The sequence below is a fragment of the Cryptomeria japonica genome, chromosome 7, assembly GCF_030272615.1.
Source record: "Cryptomeria japonica chromosome 7, Sugi_1.0, whole genome shotgun sequence".
In the NCBI taxonomy this organism is placed as follows: Eukaryota; Viridiplantae; Streptophyta; class Pinopsida; order Cupressales; family Cupressaceae; genus Cryptomeria; species Cryptomeria japonica.
In genome coordinates this window covers 707,961,186-707,977,882 of record NC_081411.1, presented here as the reverse complement: position 1 = coordinate 707,977,882, position 16,697 = coordinate 707,961,186, and positions in this window count along the sequence as shown.

Sequence of the window (16,697 nt, the reverse complement as noted above, 5' to 3'; positions counted from 1 at the left end):
CACCATCAGAGTACCAACCAGTTTACAATCCTCCATGCCAAATTTTTTCAACACCTCTTTGGCATACTTACTATGACAGATAAAAATTCCGCCATCAAATTGTTGGACCTACAACTCAATGAAAATTTTAATTTCACCAATAAGAGAAATCTCAAATTCCTTTTTCCTCTCCTCGACAAAATCCATGCATAAGTCATCATTACGACCAAAAATTATGTCATCCACAAATACTTTAGCTATCAATACTTTCTCTCCATCGATCTTTAGATATATGTTATTGTCCTCACTAGTATGATGGAATCCTATCTTGATTAGGCGTGCATGCAACCTTTCAAACTATGCTCTCGATGCCTACTTCAATCCATACAGTGCCTTATGTAGTTTGCAAACCATATCGTTGTCTTCAAACAAAGTAAATCCATCTGGTTGTTCTATGTATACTTCTTCTTCAAGGATGCCATTAAGAAAAGTTGATTTAGTATCCATTTGATAGACTTTAAATCCTTTAAATGCAACATAAGCAAGTAGCATTCTTACTCATTCCAATCTCGCCATAGGTGCAAAGGTTTCCCCATAACCTTCTCCTTCTTCTTATGCATAACCTTTGCAAACCTTGATCTTGTTTTATTTCTCACAACTTTGCCTTCTTCATTTAAGTTGTTTCAAAAGACCAATTTAGTTCCAATCACATTCTTGTCTTCTGACTTAGGAATTAGTGTTGATGTATTGGTCTTCTCTATCTGATCCAACTCCTCACTCATTGCATTAATCCAATCATCATCCTTTAATGCCTCTCTTACTATTTTTGGCTCAATAGTAGAAATCAGACAAGAATTTTCTCTAATTTTCCTCCTTGTTTGTACTTCAACATTTTTATCTCCAATTATTTGTTCTTCTGAGTGATTTAGCCTGACATACCTTGGAATAACTAATTTCGGTGTTGTGCTTCCTACTTCATGTTCTTCATCTTCTTCATCGCTCTCTACATTTATCGGTTCAACACCTATTTCTGCAACATTTTTCTCATCAGTCTTCTGCACTTCCAGTTCTATAAACACAAGTCTTTATTCATCTTTCTCAAGCTCAGATCTGTTGGTCTCACCAGATTTCTCAGAGAGTTCATCTTTTTTGACAATTACCCAGTTCAAAGTATAAACAATAGTGTTGACTTCTTCTCTCCAAAACATCTTCAGTACTTCACCTTGAAACATCATGGTTCTAGCAACTTCAACAACTATTCTATTAATTCTCTCTACTATCCCATTTTGTTGTGGAGTTCTAGGAGCTGACATCTGCCTCATAATTCCTTGTTCATCACAGTACTTCACAAACTCATTAGAAGTAAATTCACCTCCTCGGTCAAATCTCAAAAATTTTAGATTCTTCCTAGTATCTTTCTCAACAAAAGCTTTAAATGCTTTAAAATTACTGAATGCCTGAAACTTTTCTCTCAAAAAAGTTACCCACATCATTTTGGAATAATCATCAGTAAAGTTCATAAAACACTTATCACCAAAATAACTTCTAGTCCTCATAGGACCACAAATATCAGTATGAATTGAATCAAGAATATTCTCTAAAGAGAAAAATTTACTCTTAAAAGATACAGAGGTCATCTTACCCATCTGATAATCCTTGCGTAACACATTGTCTAGTTTCACAAGCTGGGGAAAACCTCTCACAATACTTGACTTACTAACTTTAATCAAATTGTCAAAATTGACATGACAAAATCTCTTGTGCCACAACCAGCTGTCTTCAATCTTCGCCACCAAAAAATCATTTACATTAGTATTTAGATGAAATAGATTACCTCTAGTCTTCTTCCCAACAGCAATCAATTCTCCATTATTTCTAAGAATCATGCACACTCCACTTTTGAATTCAAGTAGCTATCCCTTATCATTAAGTTGTCCAACATTCAAGAGGTTATGTTTTAGTCCTTCAACCCAAAAGACATCATCTACATTACTCTTCCCATTTAATGAAATCGATCATTTACCTTTAACCATGCAGGGAGAGTTATTACCAAATCTTACAACACCTCCATCAAACTCTTAAAGGGATAAGAACTTACTTTTGTCACCAGTCATGTGGTGTGAGCAACCACTATCTATTATCCATTCATTGTTGTTATCCATGTGAGACACCAAAGCCTTCTCATCAGTCAGATCCTTCTTCACAGCAACAAATACTAACTCCTCATTGTCATCTTCTTCTGATTCATCATCGGTCAAACCTTCATCCATTGCAACATAACAATGTTTCTTTCCTTTTCCTTTGAATCTCCTAAACTTCTCTTTCTTATCAATGTTAGGGCAGTTAGTAGCTATGTGTCCAATTTTACTATAAGAGAAACACTTCAAGGGTAAATTGCCTTTATATTTACCTATTCCTGTAGGGAATCTTTTAGCCAGCAATACCTCAAGTTCTATCAGATGATCTTCATCATCACCATCATCTCTGCTACCACTATAACTAGACCTGCAGACATGATTATGACAAACATCTTTTCCTTTCCTTGCTTATGTACCAGTTACATAAGCCTTAAAAGTAGATTCAGAAGATTTGGAAACACTATTATCAAAACTGTTTAGTTCAAATGTAGTTAACTTTCCAATTAGAGAATCAACAGTGACTTTATCTTTTAAAATTCATCTCAATTCTTGAATAGTAGACACTCTGATAGAATATTGTGGTAAAAGAGTTCTAAGCATTTTACTAACAACATTATCATCTTCAATCTTACCTCTGGCACTCTTTATACCACCTAAAACTTCCTTAATCCTTTGTCCATATTGAGCTATGTTCTCACAGTCAACCATTTTCGTATCATCAAATTTTCCTCTCAAATACTCTTCCTTTTCCCTTTGTACATGTTCATCTCCTCCATAAATTAAATTTAATTTTTCCATTACTTCATTTGTAGTTTCTAATCCATGAACATCACTATACTTAGAGTCAGACAAAGTACTTACAATTGCTTCAAGAGCCTGAATGTTTTCCTATTGTTCTTTGAGTTCATCTAGTGTCAAGGGACTGGTGGTAGGAGCAACATACTTGATTATCACATGATTCCAATACTGTGAACCCATTCCTTTAATATAGATCTTCATCCGATCACTTCGTATCCGGTAGTTGTCCTTGGTAAAATTGGGACCCTCCTCCTTCATCATCTTTCACGGAATGTTTCCCTCAAGATGTTAGGCTTTCTGCACATAGAGAACCAACACTCTGATACCAATTGTTAATCTTAGAGGATCCAGTTAATACTGAGAGGGGGGGTGAATCGTTATTAAGAATAATTTGAAATCAAAAACTCAGACTCATAAAAATTTCACCAAATCAAATATAGATCAACACTAGAGTCATTTACCAGTACTGATATCTACTGATAAACATCTGCTAAACTTATATATCAATGTTGCAAATTAAGTGCTCATTAACCATGCATAAACTGAAAGTAAAGCAAGCCATCACATCAAAAACATTCACCATATCAACACCATGATTTTCACGTAGAAACCCAAATAGGGAAAAACCACAATGGGTATTGGTACCTACAAATATTTTGCACTCTTCTAGAATGCACCCCGTTAGGAGCCAAGCCTGGTTAGAAACTTAAAATGATGCCCTGTTAGGAGAAGACCCTGTTAGGAGTCAACCGGTTAAGGGATTTACCTCAGCCCTGTTAGGAGCTTTGATCTATTAGGATCAACCTCACAAGAGGATTTAGAACTCAGATATTGAGTCACCCTGTTAGGGGATTTTACACTGTGAGGCCTGATAGGACCTACCCAGTTAACGTATTTTAACTGCTATAATTGTTAGAGAACAATACTGAATGATCTATGTATAGCACTCAACTTCTTTCTTGATTAGATCCAATTAAGTTTTAAGTATGAATCACTCTGACAAATCTTGTCACACACCCTAGTTTGGCTTCACACACTTCTCAAAATCACCGACACTTCAAAATATCAACCTTACCAACATAAATAACCTTTACAACTAGTTTGGCATAAAAACCCTAAGACTTACTACATAGATCATCACAGATCTTTACAACTCATTATAGATCATCATATGGATGATTACAATCAATTACAAATCAATATCAGTCATTGAATGTTCATAAATCATCACAGCAAGTCTATCTAGTATAAAGTCAAACCCTTAGCTCATTCCACTAAGCACTTTGCACATTCCCACAAAATCCACTCTTCAAATGCACCAAAACATCTTTCAAACACATCACGTGGTTTGTGTCGTGTTATCATCAACATGTGAACTTGATATAGATCACTGCCAAACCAAAAATCATTACCAGTCAAGAGAATTATTTATCGACCCTTAAACCCTTCCTAAACCATTCAAAACCACAAAGCCTCAATCATCACCACTCGCCAGATACAATTAAAATATTTTCTCATTTATCGGTTAAGGCCCTAATTCTCAGTTTCTTGATTCTTTACCAGTAAGCCCTCTCTAGTAGACCAAAATATTTAGATGACACAATACAACATAAGTAAACATCAGTAGACATGAATAAACATTAGTTGTCATCAATGACAACATAAGTGTAGCGTCCTAAAATTGTGACACTTGCAATTTCGACCGCATTTTGGTCTTCACGATGGCGACGCAACACGGAACCTGAATGGAGACCCCGAAACTTGCTCATGACACCAAAAAACTGCATTTTCTTGCACCCTGCCTGATCCCTCCTTGCACCCTGCTATCCCGGGAGGTGGGACCTGGGTGCTCTGGTCCTTCAGGACCAGGGCGCCCAGCGCCCTGGTCCCCCAAGACCATGGCGCCCAGTGCCCTGGTCCCTGGCCCTATTTTGGGCCCGGTCTCCTATGGGACTTCGGGTCTTTTTGTTTGCAAATTGGAAAATAACATTTCCTGGTTGGCCTAAGGTCGGGAAAATCAGTCTATCAGCCCTAATTGACAAGTATATAAACTACATTTTCCTCTCCCATTTTGGGGAAGAGGGACATATGTGTACAAGCGTGGAAACGATATTCAAACATTCAAGCATTCAAGCATTCAAACATTCCTTCAAGCAATTGATCATTCTAAGTCTCCATTCAAGGCTAAGTGTTGCATTCAAGACAAGGATTCAACCATTGAAGAGGAGATCACATACTACAACATACAACATACAACAAACAACAACATCTATACCTTCGCACATAAGGATACAAACATCCTTACAACAAGGTATTAGTACTTGTTTTACATTACAATCATTTACATTTACAGCATTTCTCATTTCTTGGTTAATTCCAAAACCGGGGTTTGACCTAAGGGCAAACCCCTAATCCCTAACCCCCCAATCATCTTCTCTTTTCTATGTGTAGGTTGCAGGTACGTGGCTGAAATTGAAGATATGGAATCCTTGTGCAGAGACGAACAGATCCCCCTTCATTTTGCGGATTTTTTGGAGGACCGTGTGCACACCGGGTGCCATCGTCCCGTCAACTTTTGCTCAAATTTGCAGGACAACACCGTATCAACATTTTACTGCTAATTCCAGGTCCGCAGCTTCATCCTATATCCCTATCTCACTTTCTATGCATTCCTAGCTTGATCATTCTATGCACATTCTTTACAAAAGAGGGTAGCCTTGCTGTCTTAACCCTTGAAACTCATTTAGAATCCAATCTTGCATTGTGTGGGATTGGATCTTGTGGGTTTCAACCCCTCTTTTGAATGTAAAGTCTCCCCTAAGTGAAAACCGTCAACCCTAGTAACCTCCCTTCTCTCTCCTTGGAGTTGGAAGAGGGGAGAGCAACTAGGGTTCGATAATTTTTCGCTTTACATTTTGGTGAACCCGACGTGAACATCCTTTCTGATTAGTCATGGTTAGATCTAAAAATTGGCTTCCTTAAATTACATTTCCATGTTCGATCTTTTGCAAATTTTTGAGGTTGATTGCATAAAAAACCCTAAATTTTCTTTTTAGTAATTGAGCTTGTGAAATGTTTAATTGTTAATGCTTGTTTTAGATCTACCCTTCTATTGCAAATTGTCAAATCATATATGTGCTTTAATTTTGAAAATTAAGTGGTTAAGTGTTAAAACCCTAATTTTTGAAACCCTCTTGATTCAACCTTTGTCCGACAATTTCACTGATCAAAACATCTCCAAATCAACTGTAACTTTGGATTCCGCAACAAAATCATAATATCTTTCATCCCTGAAAATTTGGAAAAAAGTTGCGAGGACCGTGTGCACTCTGAGCGCCATCGTCCCCGACATTTTTTCCGAAATTTCGGGAGCTAGATCTTACTGTATTTTCTTGCTAAAATCCAGAATTTTGGCCGATTTTATCAATTCCAACACTTTCAAAATTACAGTCAAAGTTGGTCTTGTGATTGCTTGGATTAAGGCTTCTAATTATTCAAAAATTGTTGAAATTGAAATTTTGTGTCAAAATTGTGTTCTTACTGTCCTAAATCTGAAAAGTGTGTTAGTATTCATTCAAAATTTCAGTGCTTTATTCAAATTCTTGCAATTTGTGACTTTTGAAATTAAGTGCTTAATTACAACAACTTTGATTTCCACTTTCAAAATTGAATTTTGCGTGAAATTGAGTCAACTTTTAAAATTCAAAACTTGCATTGCTTTTGGTATTCCCTCTAAAATCATAAAATTCAAAATTTCAGTTTCCCTCTCTTTTTCAAAATTCAAATTTTGCATTTTTCGACAATCTGGGTAGGGTTCAATTTTGAGATTGCAACTTTAATTTGGCCTATCTACAGATCGTAAAATCACTCAATTTTTTCAGATTAGCTTTAAAATCATCATAAGTTTCATCCCTGCAAATTTCGAAAAAAGTTGCGAGGACCGTGTGCACTCTGAGCACCACGGTCCTTGACATTTTTTCTAAAATTTTGGGAGATTGTCGTGATTGCATTTAACAGCCTAAATCTAGAAGATTAGCTGTTTTTACTGAAATTTGCTACCTCTAAATTCAAAATCTTCTCTCCCTCTCTAGTGCATGAGTTTTACAACAATAAGCCCTACTTACACTATTCCCGTTAGACGAAGCCGTAGAATTAAGTCTTTCCGAGGTTTAATTACTGAGGAGATGGAACCTAATTTGAATAGCCTTTTTAACGAGGACATGGGTAATTCCTCTAATCCTCCTAATGATGAAGAAGCTCTCCATGAGGTTTCTGTAGAACAAATTGCGAAATTGGATAACCAATTTGATGATTTTCGACAATGGATGTCTCAAGAATACCCCGATAGTCAAGCTCTTCCTTTAATTGAGCGTCTAAAACATATGCTTCAAAGTGATAAGAATGGAATTGATATTTTGCGTGGTATTGCACACATTGTGGATTCGAATGTGATGCCTATAAAGAGTTGTGCTGAAACTTTAGGTTATACACAACCTCCCACTCAAGTCAATCATTCTATTCCTCTGACAACTTCTATTGCTAGCATACCTACCTTTACATCAAACATAATGGCTACTTCTATACAAGACATTCCGCCTATGATCACCAGTCATGGGGGCAATCCTTCTTTTTCAATTAACCCTCTTCCTTCATTTACTCCGACTTCTTCATTCATTCCTTCAATGAGTGTTCCTATTACATCTCCACAAATGAACATGACGGAAGGGGGCAATTCATTCAACCATTCCATTCCTCCTTGTAGTGTTGCTCCTTTCCAATCCTCTCCTATGACTAACTATCATAGTGTCCCGCCACCTTACTCTTTACCTTCTTTCAATAACATAACACCTCCATCTCAATCTAACACATCTAATTTGAATTCTTCAATTGAAGCGACCATTAACAATCTTGCACAAACTGTCTCTTCTTTACAGCAACAAATTGCCTCTATGAATCAATCTAAGTTTAGTGTGCCCACATTTGATGTTGCGAGCCCACTTTCTCTTGACATTGTTCAAGCTATCCCTCCTAAACATGTTGAAATCCCGCATTTGGAGCTTTATAATGGTAAAGGAGATCCTCTAACACATGTTAAGACTTTTCAAACAATATGTACCGATTTTGCTTATGACCAAAGGTTGCTTGCAAAACTGTTTACTAGAGCATTAAGAGATAAAGCCCTACAATGGTATTGCTTGTTGCCTTCTTATTCTATTACTTCTTTCGAACAACTTGCAAATGCTTTTATTCAACAATTTCAAAACAATATAAGTCCTAAAGTTACTTTGATTGATTTAATGCATTGTAAACAAGGTGTTAAAGAAAAAGTGACTGATTTCATTGGTAGATATAAGCATTTGTATGCTCAAATTTCTTTTCCAGTGCCTGACAATGATATTCAAAGAATCTTTATTTCTAATTTACAAAAAGATATTCGAGACAAACTCCTGTTTTCTGAGTTTACTTCTTTCCAACAGTTGTGCGCAACTCTTCACAATTATCAACTGACTGTGAGTCAAATGGAACAATCACATCCTATGGCTCCAAGTGATAAGTGTGATAGTAGTCAACAACCATTTGGAAAGTTTAAACCGAACAGATATTCCATCAAATTCAATGAAAACATCATCAACAACAATATGAATGCAGCATCAGGTGTGCCTCCTATTTCTAAATTTTTCAAGAAAGAAAGAAAGTATACTCCTTTGAATGAATCATTGCATAGTATTATGAATAAGTTATTGGAACAAAATGTGCTTACTCTTCCTCCTATAAGGCAAATTGATCCTGCAAAGATTAATTCACCTTATTTTGATAACAAATCTTTTTGTCAATTTCATCATCAACCTGGGCATGATACTGAAAAATGTTTTTCTTTAAAGGGTAAAATTCAAGATTTGATTGATAATAATACTATCTCTGTTTCTGGAGTGAATGATAAAGGCAACACATCTGTAGCTCCTCCTAACCAAAATCTTTAGATTTTTACTGATCCACTACCTTCTCATACCTCTAATGCGATTGAGACTAATGATTCCTCTTTTTCATCTAATGGTCTTTTGTCTATGACTCCGAATGTGATTAACTTTGTAGAGCAGCAAGAAAACCCTAAAGAGCCTTCCATCACATTTGATTCTAATGAAACTATCAGGGCACCCGATGGTCCTTTATACATAGTTGCAAAAGTTAAGAATACACCTTGCCGTGGAGTGCTTATTGATCCTTCGTGCATGGTTAATGTTATTACTAAAGAATTTCTTTTTACTTTGCAATTGAATCAAGTGATCTATGACAAAATAGATGTGATTGTGAAATTATTTGATGCATTTTCTTCTCCTGCAATTGGTTCTATTACATTACCTATTGAGGTCCATAACAAATCCCTTGATGTGAACTTTGCTATCATTCCTTCATCTGAACAATTTCGTGTGAAGCTTGGCTATCCTTGGCTATCTTCCATGAAAGCTATCGCTTCTCCTATTCATAAATGTTTGAAATTTCCCCATAATGGTGAAATTGTTACTGTCAATCATAGTCTCTTTAAACCAGCTGAAAGAACTTCTAGCGTTCCTATTGATTACTTTTGGCCTAAACAATTCCAATCTCTTCCTCCGCGAAGTGATCATCTTTTCAAATCTTATCAAAAGTGGAAAACAGATATGATCCTATCTCTAAGTGAACCTAGAACACCTAAACTTGATATTCCTATCATTCTTGAGAAGGAAGTTCTTCCTTTGAAAGATAAAACTAATGTCTTTCCTCAAGAAGATTCCCAACCCATCCCTATGGATGTGACTATGTCTATGCCTAATAAATCTTCTAAAAGTAGACCTATACCTCCTCGTCATGATGGACTTGGTCTTCTTCCTAAACCAAATATTCCTCCTTTATATGGAGCAATTCCTTCTCCTTCTTTTTATAGAGAGAAGAGACCTTCCTCTTCTCCTATTATCCAGCCTAAGAGACCACAACCTAAACACCCAAGTGATAAGGATGAGAACATTCCTCCTCCTCAATCTTCTCCACTTCCTACTAAGACTAGACGAAATCGTTCTGCACGTGAACGCCGACGAAAGTGTCGTCTTAGGGCTCAAGCAGCTGCTTCTCAAACTTTGCAATCTCCAAAAACACCTTCAACAAGCATTATTCCATTTTCTCCAAAATCTCCTAAACATAAGATGCGTGATGATCTTGATCCTGTGCGAGTTAAAGATCCTATTTTTATAAATCTTGATGATGATATAGATGAAAATTTTATTCATGATGAAAATGTTTCTTCTCTTCATTTTGATAGTGAATATGAACTTGTTGATATTGATAACCATTTATCTAACGAATTTTCTAAAGCACTTATCCTAGCTCCTAGACAAGAACAACATGGCTCGGAACATGAAAATAGCCCTTGTTTGGATCTTGTGATAGCTCCATCTGCTATGTTGTATGTTCCTCCTCTAGCGTGTTCCCTGCCTTCCCGAAACATTGATCAGCAAGATCAGGGGGCAGATGACGTGCTAGACTAGTTACATTAGCATAGCAGATTCTTTCCTCCTCTCTTTTGTTACTTCTTCTATATGTTATTTTCATTCTTCTATTTGTTGTCCTTAGCGTTGTCTACTTGAGGACGATGCAAAGCATTGAGATCTCTTTTGGTCTCTCTCATGTTGACTCAAAAGACACATGTGTTCCCTTCTTCTAGGTGACCTTCCTTGATTGGGGAATGAAGAACAATTATGCATACATACATATGATATACATGAACTATCATACAACATACTGACCCCGAGGAAAGCGAAGTCACCTCGTGCTTTGTGTTTTGTATCTATTATCCTTGGGTTTATCTCACACTTGGGGGCTAAATCTTTGTGATAATGTGCTCCTTTCCCTTCTTATTTCTTATGTGTATCACTACGTTAAAGCAATCACCCCCATTGAGGCGTGTGCGATCGCTTTAACGTAGGGGGGCATACACCCTGTCTATCCCTTCAGGATACTTGAAAATTTCTTGGCGAACTTAGCTTTGCCTTGAAAATTTTTGGTATTTTTCTTGCATGACTCATAGTGAGGGAACCTTACTACTGACAGTCATGGTTCTCCCTCGTGATCTTCCCTTTTACTTTGTCAATTGAAGTCGTAAGATCCTTAGTCCACTGGGGGCTTGGTGTGTCTTGCCTCCTTGACATGGTGAAAGTTTTTCAATGTTGTTTCCTTGTACTTTACCGGAAGTATGAGCGTACGCCTATACTCCCACTAAAGTGGGGGCTAAATGTAGCATCCTAAAATTGCGACACTTGCAATTTCGACCGCATTTTGGTCTTCATGATGGCGACACAACACGGAACCTGAATGGAGACCCCGAAACTTTCTCATGACACCAAAAAACTGCATTTTCTTACACCCTGCCTGATCCCTCCTTGCACCCTGCTGTCCCGGTAGGTGGGACCAGAGCGCCCAGCGCCCTGGTCCCCTAGGGCCATGGCACCCAGTGCCCTGGTCCCTGGCCCTATTTGGGCCCGGTCTCCTATGGGACTTCATGTCTTTTTGTTTGCAAATTGGAAAATAACATTTCCTGGTCGGCCTAAGGTCGGGAAAATCAGTCTATCAGCCCTAATTGACAAGTATATAAACTACATTTTCCTCTCCCATTTTGGGGAAGAGGGACATATGTGTACAAGCGTGGAAACAATATTCAAACATTCAAGCATTCAAGCATTCAAACATTCCTTCAAGCAATTGATCATTCTAAGTCTCCATTCAAGGCTAAGTGTTGCATTCAAGACAAGGATTCAACCATTGAAGAGGAGATCACATACTACAACATACAACATACAACAAACAACAACATCTATACCTTCGCACATAAGGATACAAACATCCTTACAACAAGGTATTAGCACTTGTTTTACATTACAATCATTTACATTTACAGCATTTCTCATTTCTTGGTTAATTCCAAAACCGGGGTTTGACCTAAGGGCAAACCCCTAATCCCTAACCCCCCAATCGTCTTTGCTTTTCTATGTGTAGGTTGCAGGTACGCAGCTGAAATTGAAGATCTGGAATCCTTGTGCAGAGATGAACAGATCCCCCTTCGTTTCGCGGATTTTTCGGAGGACCGTGTGCAGGTCGGGCGCCATCGTCCCGTCAACTTTTGCTCAAATTTGCAGGACAGCGTCGTATCAACATTTTACTACTAATTCCAGGTCCGCAGCTTCATCCTATATCCCTATCTCAGTTTATAAGCGAATCTTTCTCACTTTCTATGCATTCCTAGCTTGATCATTCTATGCACATTCTTTACAAAAGAGGGTAGCCTTGCTGTCTTAACCCTTGAAACTCATTTAGAATCCAATCTTGCATTGTGTGGGATTAGATCTTGTGGGTTTCAACCCCTCTTTTGAATGTAAAGTCTCCCCTAAGTGAAAACCGTCAATCCTAGTAACCTCCCTTCTCTCTCCTTGGAGTTGGAAGAGGGGAGAGCAACTAGGGTTCGATTATTTTCCACTTTACAATAAGTAATTGATCAAATTCATCCATCATGCAATCTCAATCTCTTCATCACAATGTCATCTCAAACAGTCTTGTATCGGTTCAGTCATCATTCTCCATCTGTATCAGTTATGCCAAACATGCCAACATTTACAAGTACCTAAACAAAATGACAAAAACACCTTTCCTCAAACCCCTTCCCTCTACAAACTCCCAATACGGAGACACAAACATTGATTTCTTGATTGACACCTATGTATATGGTTTGTTGCATGTGCATGTGGCTCTCCTTCTGTGCCTACATTACTTCCCAAGCATAGACATCGGACGATGGATGCAAATGTCGAACTGGCGATTATCTTTTGTGCCTCAGTAGTTGTCCTCTTTGCATGCCTAATAAATGCCCATATATAGTAAGTCATAAAGTAGGTTGGGGTTTGTACCTATTCTCCATGCTTAAGCAATCGCTAGTACTATCAAACCCTCTTGCCAGGATATTAGTGGTATGAAATATTCACCATTTTTGTGTTCCTTGTTTTCTAGGGCTCTAATCAATTTTCTACAGGAGAGTACACAAATGGCCCCCTAATAGGCTCCCCACAGCCTATATATAGCCCTATTTTCTCCCTTCTACTATTCATGGTGCCCATTTTGCTTCCTCCTTTTACCATTCATGCATATTTACTCCTTTTTTTGTCATTCCTTCATCAAATTAATTCTTTCTTTTCCATCCTCTTTCCCTAATTTTTTTCTAGTTATTTTAGAACTTGCCCCAAAAACCTTATTTTTTGGCCAACATATTGAGGGAGCATCATCCTTCCATAATTTTATAAGGATGTTGTAATTTTCACACTTTCTTATAGCAACCCTAGACACCAATCTCCTCATTGGGACATCTTTATCTTTAACCTGATGTTATTTCACAACACCGTGTCAATGAGGGGTAAAATGTAGAGACTTAAAATTAATAATATTTTATTTAATTAATTGTCCCTCTTGTAACATAATTAATCCCATTTATTGTGTTCTCCCATATTTTTTCTATAATAATTAATTAATTATTGTCATCTTTGTGTAATTAACTTATTAATTAGTTATGTCTCCCATTTATTCTTCTAAGGTTTGATTTATTATAATAAATCAAATCCCACTTCAACTAATATTCCAATATTCCTCTAATCTTGATTGGTTAATTAATTTTTCTTCTAATTTTTAATTCTTCACACCTACCCATGTCCACATATGACTACCCCTCTTAAGTGCCTTGCATGCACAAGTGATTTTTGAATCTCCACCTCACCTTTTGAACAAATATTTTATGTGGTGTTCACACATGTGTGAGGAGTGTTCTTCCCAACACAATTTCCTCTTTGCACCATTTTTCACCTCCCTCCTCTTACACCTCTTCCATTTTGCCATTTTTATGTCCACTTGTCATCTTCATGTTCTTTCCAATATGTGTTCACATATGTATGAGCACACCTTTCACTCTTCCCCATGCCAAGTGTTCTTCCCAATGCCTCCACCTTGTGATATTTGTCACAAGGCTATGAACTCAATCCAACTCACATCTTCTCCTTCAATCTCAGACCTTCATCAACTTTGAATCCTCATCATCTATTTTTCTTTTAAAAATCTAAAAATTGGAGCCTCTTGCCTTTAAAAAGAGATATAATTTTATGCAACCCTTATGTTGCTAATGTAATCACCATTATCATCCTTGTGTTATGAAATTGGAGAGAAATCCACATACTATCCCAATCTAAGAGAAAATCAAGTGATCAGGCTGCAATCACATTGGCTCAATCCATGGAGTGTAAAGGTATAAAGTATTGTTTCTATTAGTTTTTTTATGTTGAAATAATTAATTAGACTTGTATTTTCATTAATTTTAGGAAGGATTGATCATTTTGCTACTAGATGTCCCTATAGAGAAGAGAGCAATAGAAAAAGAGATGATAAAGGCAAAAAGATAGATGACTAAAAAAAATAAGCCCAAAAGAATTTTATACTCCAAAGGGATTAGTCATTCATCTAAAGATGAAGATTTTCATGACTCTAGTGATGAGAGTCTTTTTTTGGCTATGAAAGTTTATGATAATGAAGATATCTATATTTAGCAGTTGATGAAAACAAGGAAAGATCTCTTATTGTGTGGTCTATTATGCATGCTAAAGAAGAACCAATTGCTTGGGTGATTGGCAATGGCTACTCAAATTGTATGACTGGTGATAGAAGGAAGTTTATTAATGTTGAAGGAAAGAATAGTGGATAAGTGAATTTTGGTGGTGTGGAATCAACTCAATTCTATGGAAAAGGAACAATATTTATTGATCGGAAGATCAACATAGAGGATGTTATGTATGTAAAGGGTTTTAGGCACAACCTTCTCAATGTTAGTCAAATGTGCAGTAAAGGATATAAAATTATATTTGATGATAAGGGTTGTGAGATCAGAAAAGGTAACTCTAGAAGAGTGATTGCAAAAGGAATTAGAACTCCAAGGAGAGGCAACTAGAACTTGTAATCAAACCGTTGAAGTTGAGGCAGATGCAAGTACCTATGAATAGATCACCAAAACATATTTGATGTAGCATTGGTTATCAAGTGATGGGACTCACTTTTCAATTAATCCCATGAGTTTGATGCTAGAGAATCCGAGTAGTTCATCCAGTTGGATTAGTTAGCAGTGGAGTTTCTTGGAGATTGTTGTGTTTCTTCATGTTTGAGAATTTTGAGTTGCAAATTTGGATTTAGCATATGGAGATTGTTGTCTTAATCATATTCGAGATTCATGGTATTTGGATTTGATTCTGGTGAGATATCGATTCTGGTGTTGGTGTGTTCTTACCAGTTGGTCTTGTAGTGTTTGGAGCAAAGAAGAATTGGGTTGTAGATTATTTTCGTGACTTGCAGATCATTGAGAGATGTTGTTTTGGACCTGACCGATGTTCTTTGAGGTCCACGCAAATTTCTAAGCATTGTTGGAGATGTTCTTGGTGATTTGGACTAACATATTATTATTTGCACGTTTCATTATGAACCAGTGGATCTTTGGCCGACTTGATCAAGTTGTTGTTGCTTGTGGATGGTATAAAGAGGAAGATAGGAGATTCATTTGAGATGATGGAGGTCCAAGGAAGAAAAGATTCAGAAAAAATATAGTTTCTAGAGAGATTCTAGTCTGAGGGGACTAAAGTCTAGAGGGACTGATGTCTGGATCAATGCAGACAATGCAGATTGTTACCGGAGGCCAAATTGTTGAGAAGATGATCTGCAAATCATAGATTTGAGTTCTAAGAATTGTTTTGTAATCCTGGGCTATGATCCAGCATGTGTAAAGACTAAGGGCATATGTAATTCATTAAACCATTATGAGGATTGGTCTTTCTTGTTTTCCTTGGTTATATCTTGTGTTTTCCTTGGTTACCAATATCTTTCAAGGTGTTTATGTTATAGGCTGCAAGGCGAGGTTGTCCTTCATTGGATCTCCCTACCTTACCTGCATCAGAAAAGCAAATAAAGACCAGATTCAAGAGAAAGGTATTTTCTTCTTTAAAATATTTAGAGCTGGTTTATAATGATCTATTGGGACCTACCAAAACAAGAGCACTCAATGGTGAGAACTACTTTATGGTTCTTATTAATGATTACTCTAGAATGACATGGGTTACTTTTCTAAGAGAAACACCAGAAGCTCTAGATACATTTAAGAAATTATTAAAGTCAATAGTTGAGAATCAAATGGATGTAAAGATAAAATTCTTAAGGTTTGATAGAGGGGGATAATTTACATCAAATTAGTTTGAGATTTTTTTTGAACTGCGTGGTATTAGGAGACATTTGTCAGCTCCTAGGACCCCATGGTAAAATGGAATTGCTAAAAAGAAAAATAGGACTCTTCAAGAGATAGCTAGAACAATGTTGAAGTATGCTTATCTATCATAAGTTTATTGGAGGTAAAGTGTGCACACTATTGTATACATTCTTAGCAAAGTAAAGGTTAGAGTCAATCATCCTAAAACTCCTTATAAAATTTGGCATACGAGACTTGAGCTATTATCAAGTATTTCATAATTTTTAGAAGAAAATATTATATTAGGAGAGATGAAGATGATCTTGGAAAGTTTGATACAAGAACAGATGAAGGGATTTTTCTTAGATACTCCACAAGAAGAAAGACCTACAAATGTTACAATAAAAGACTCGGGAAGATAGTTAAATGTGCAAATGTTTGACTAGAAGAAGATTGGTAGTATCTTGCTCTAGTTCTACAATATTTTTTACTTGGTGCTA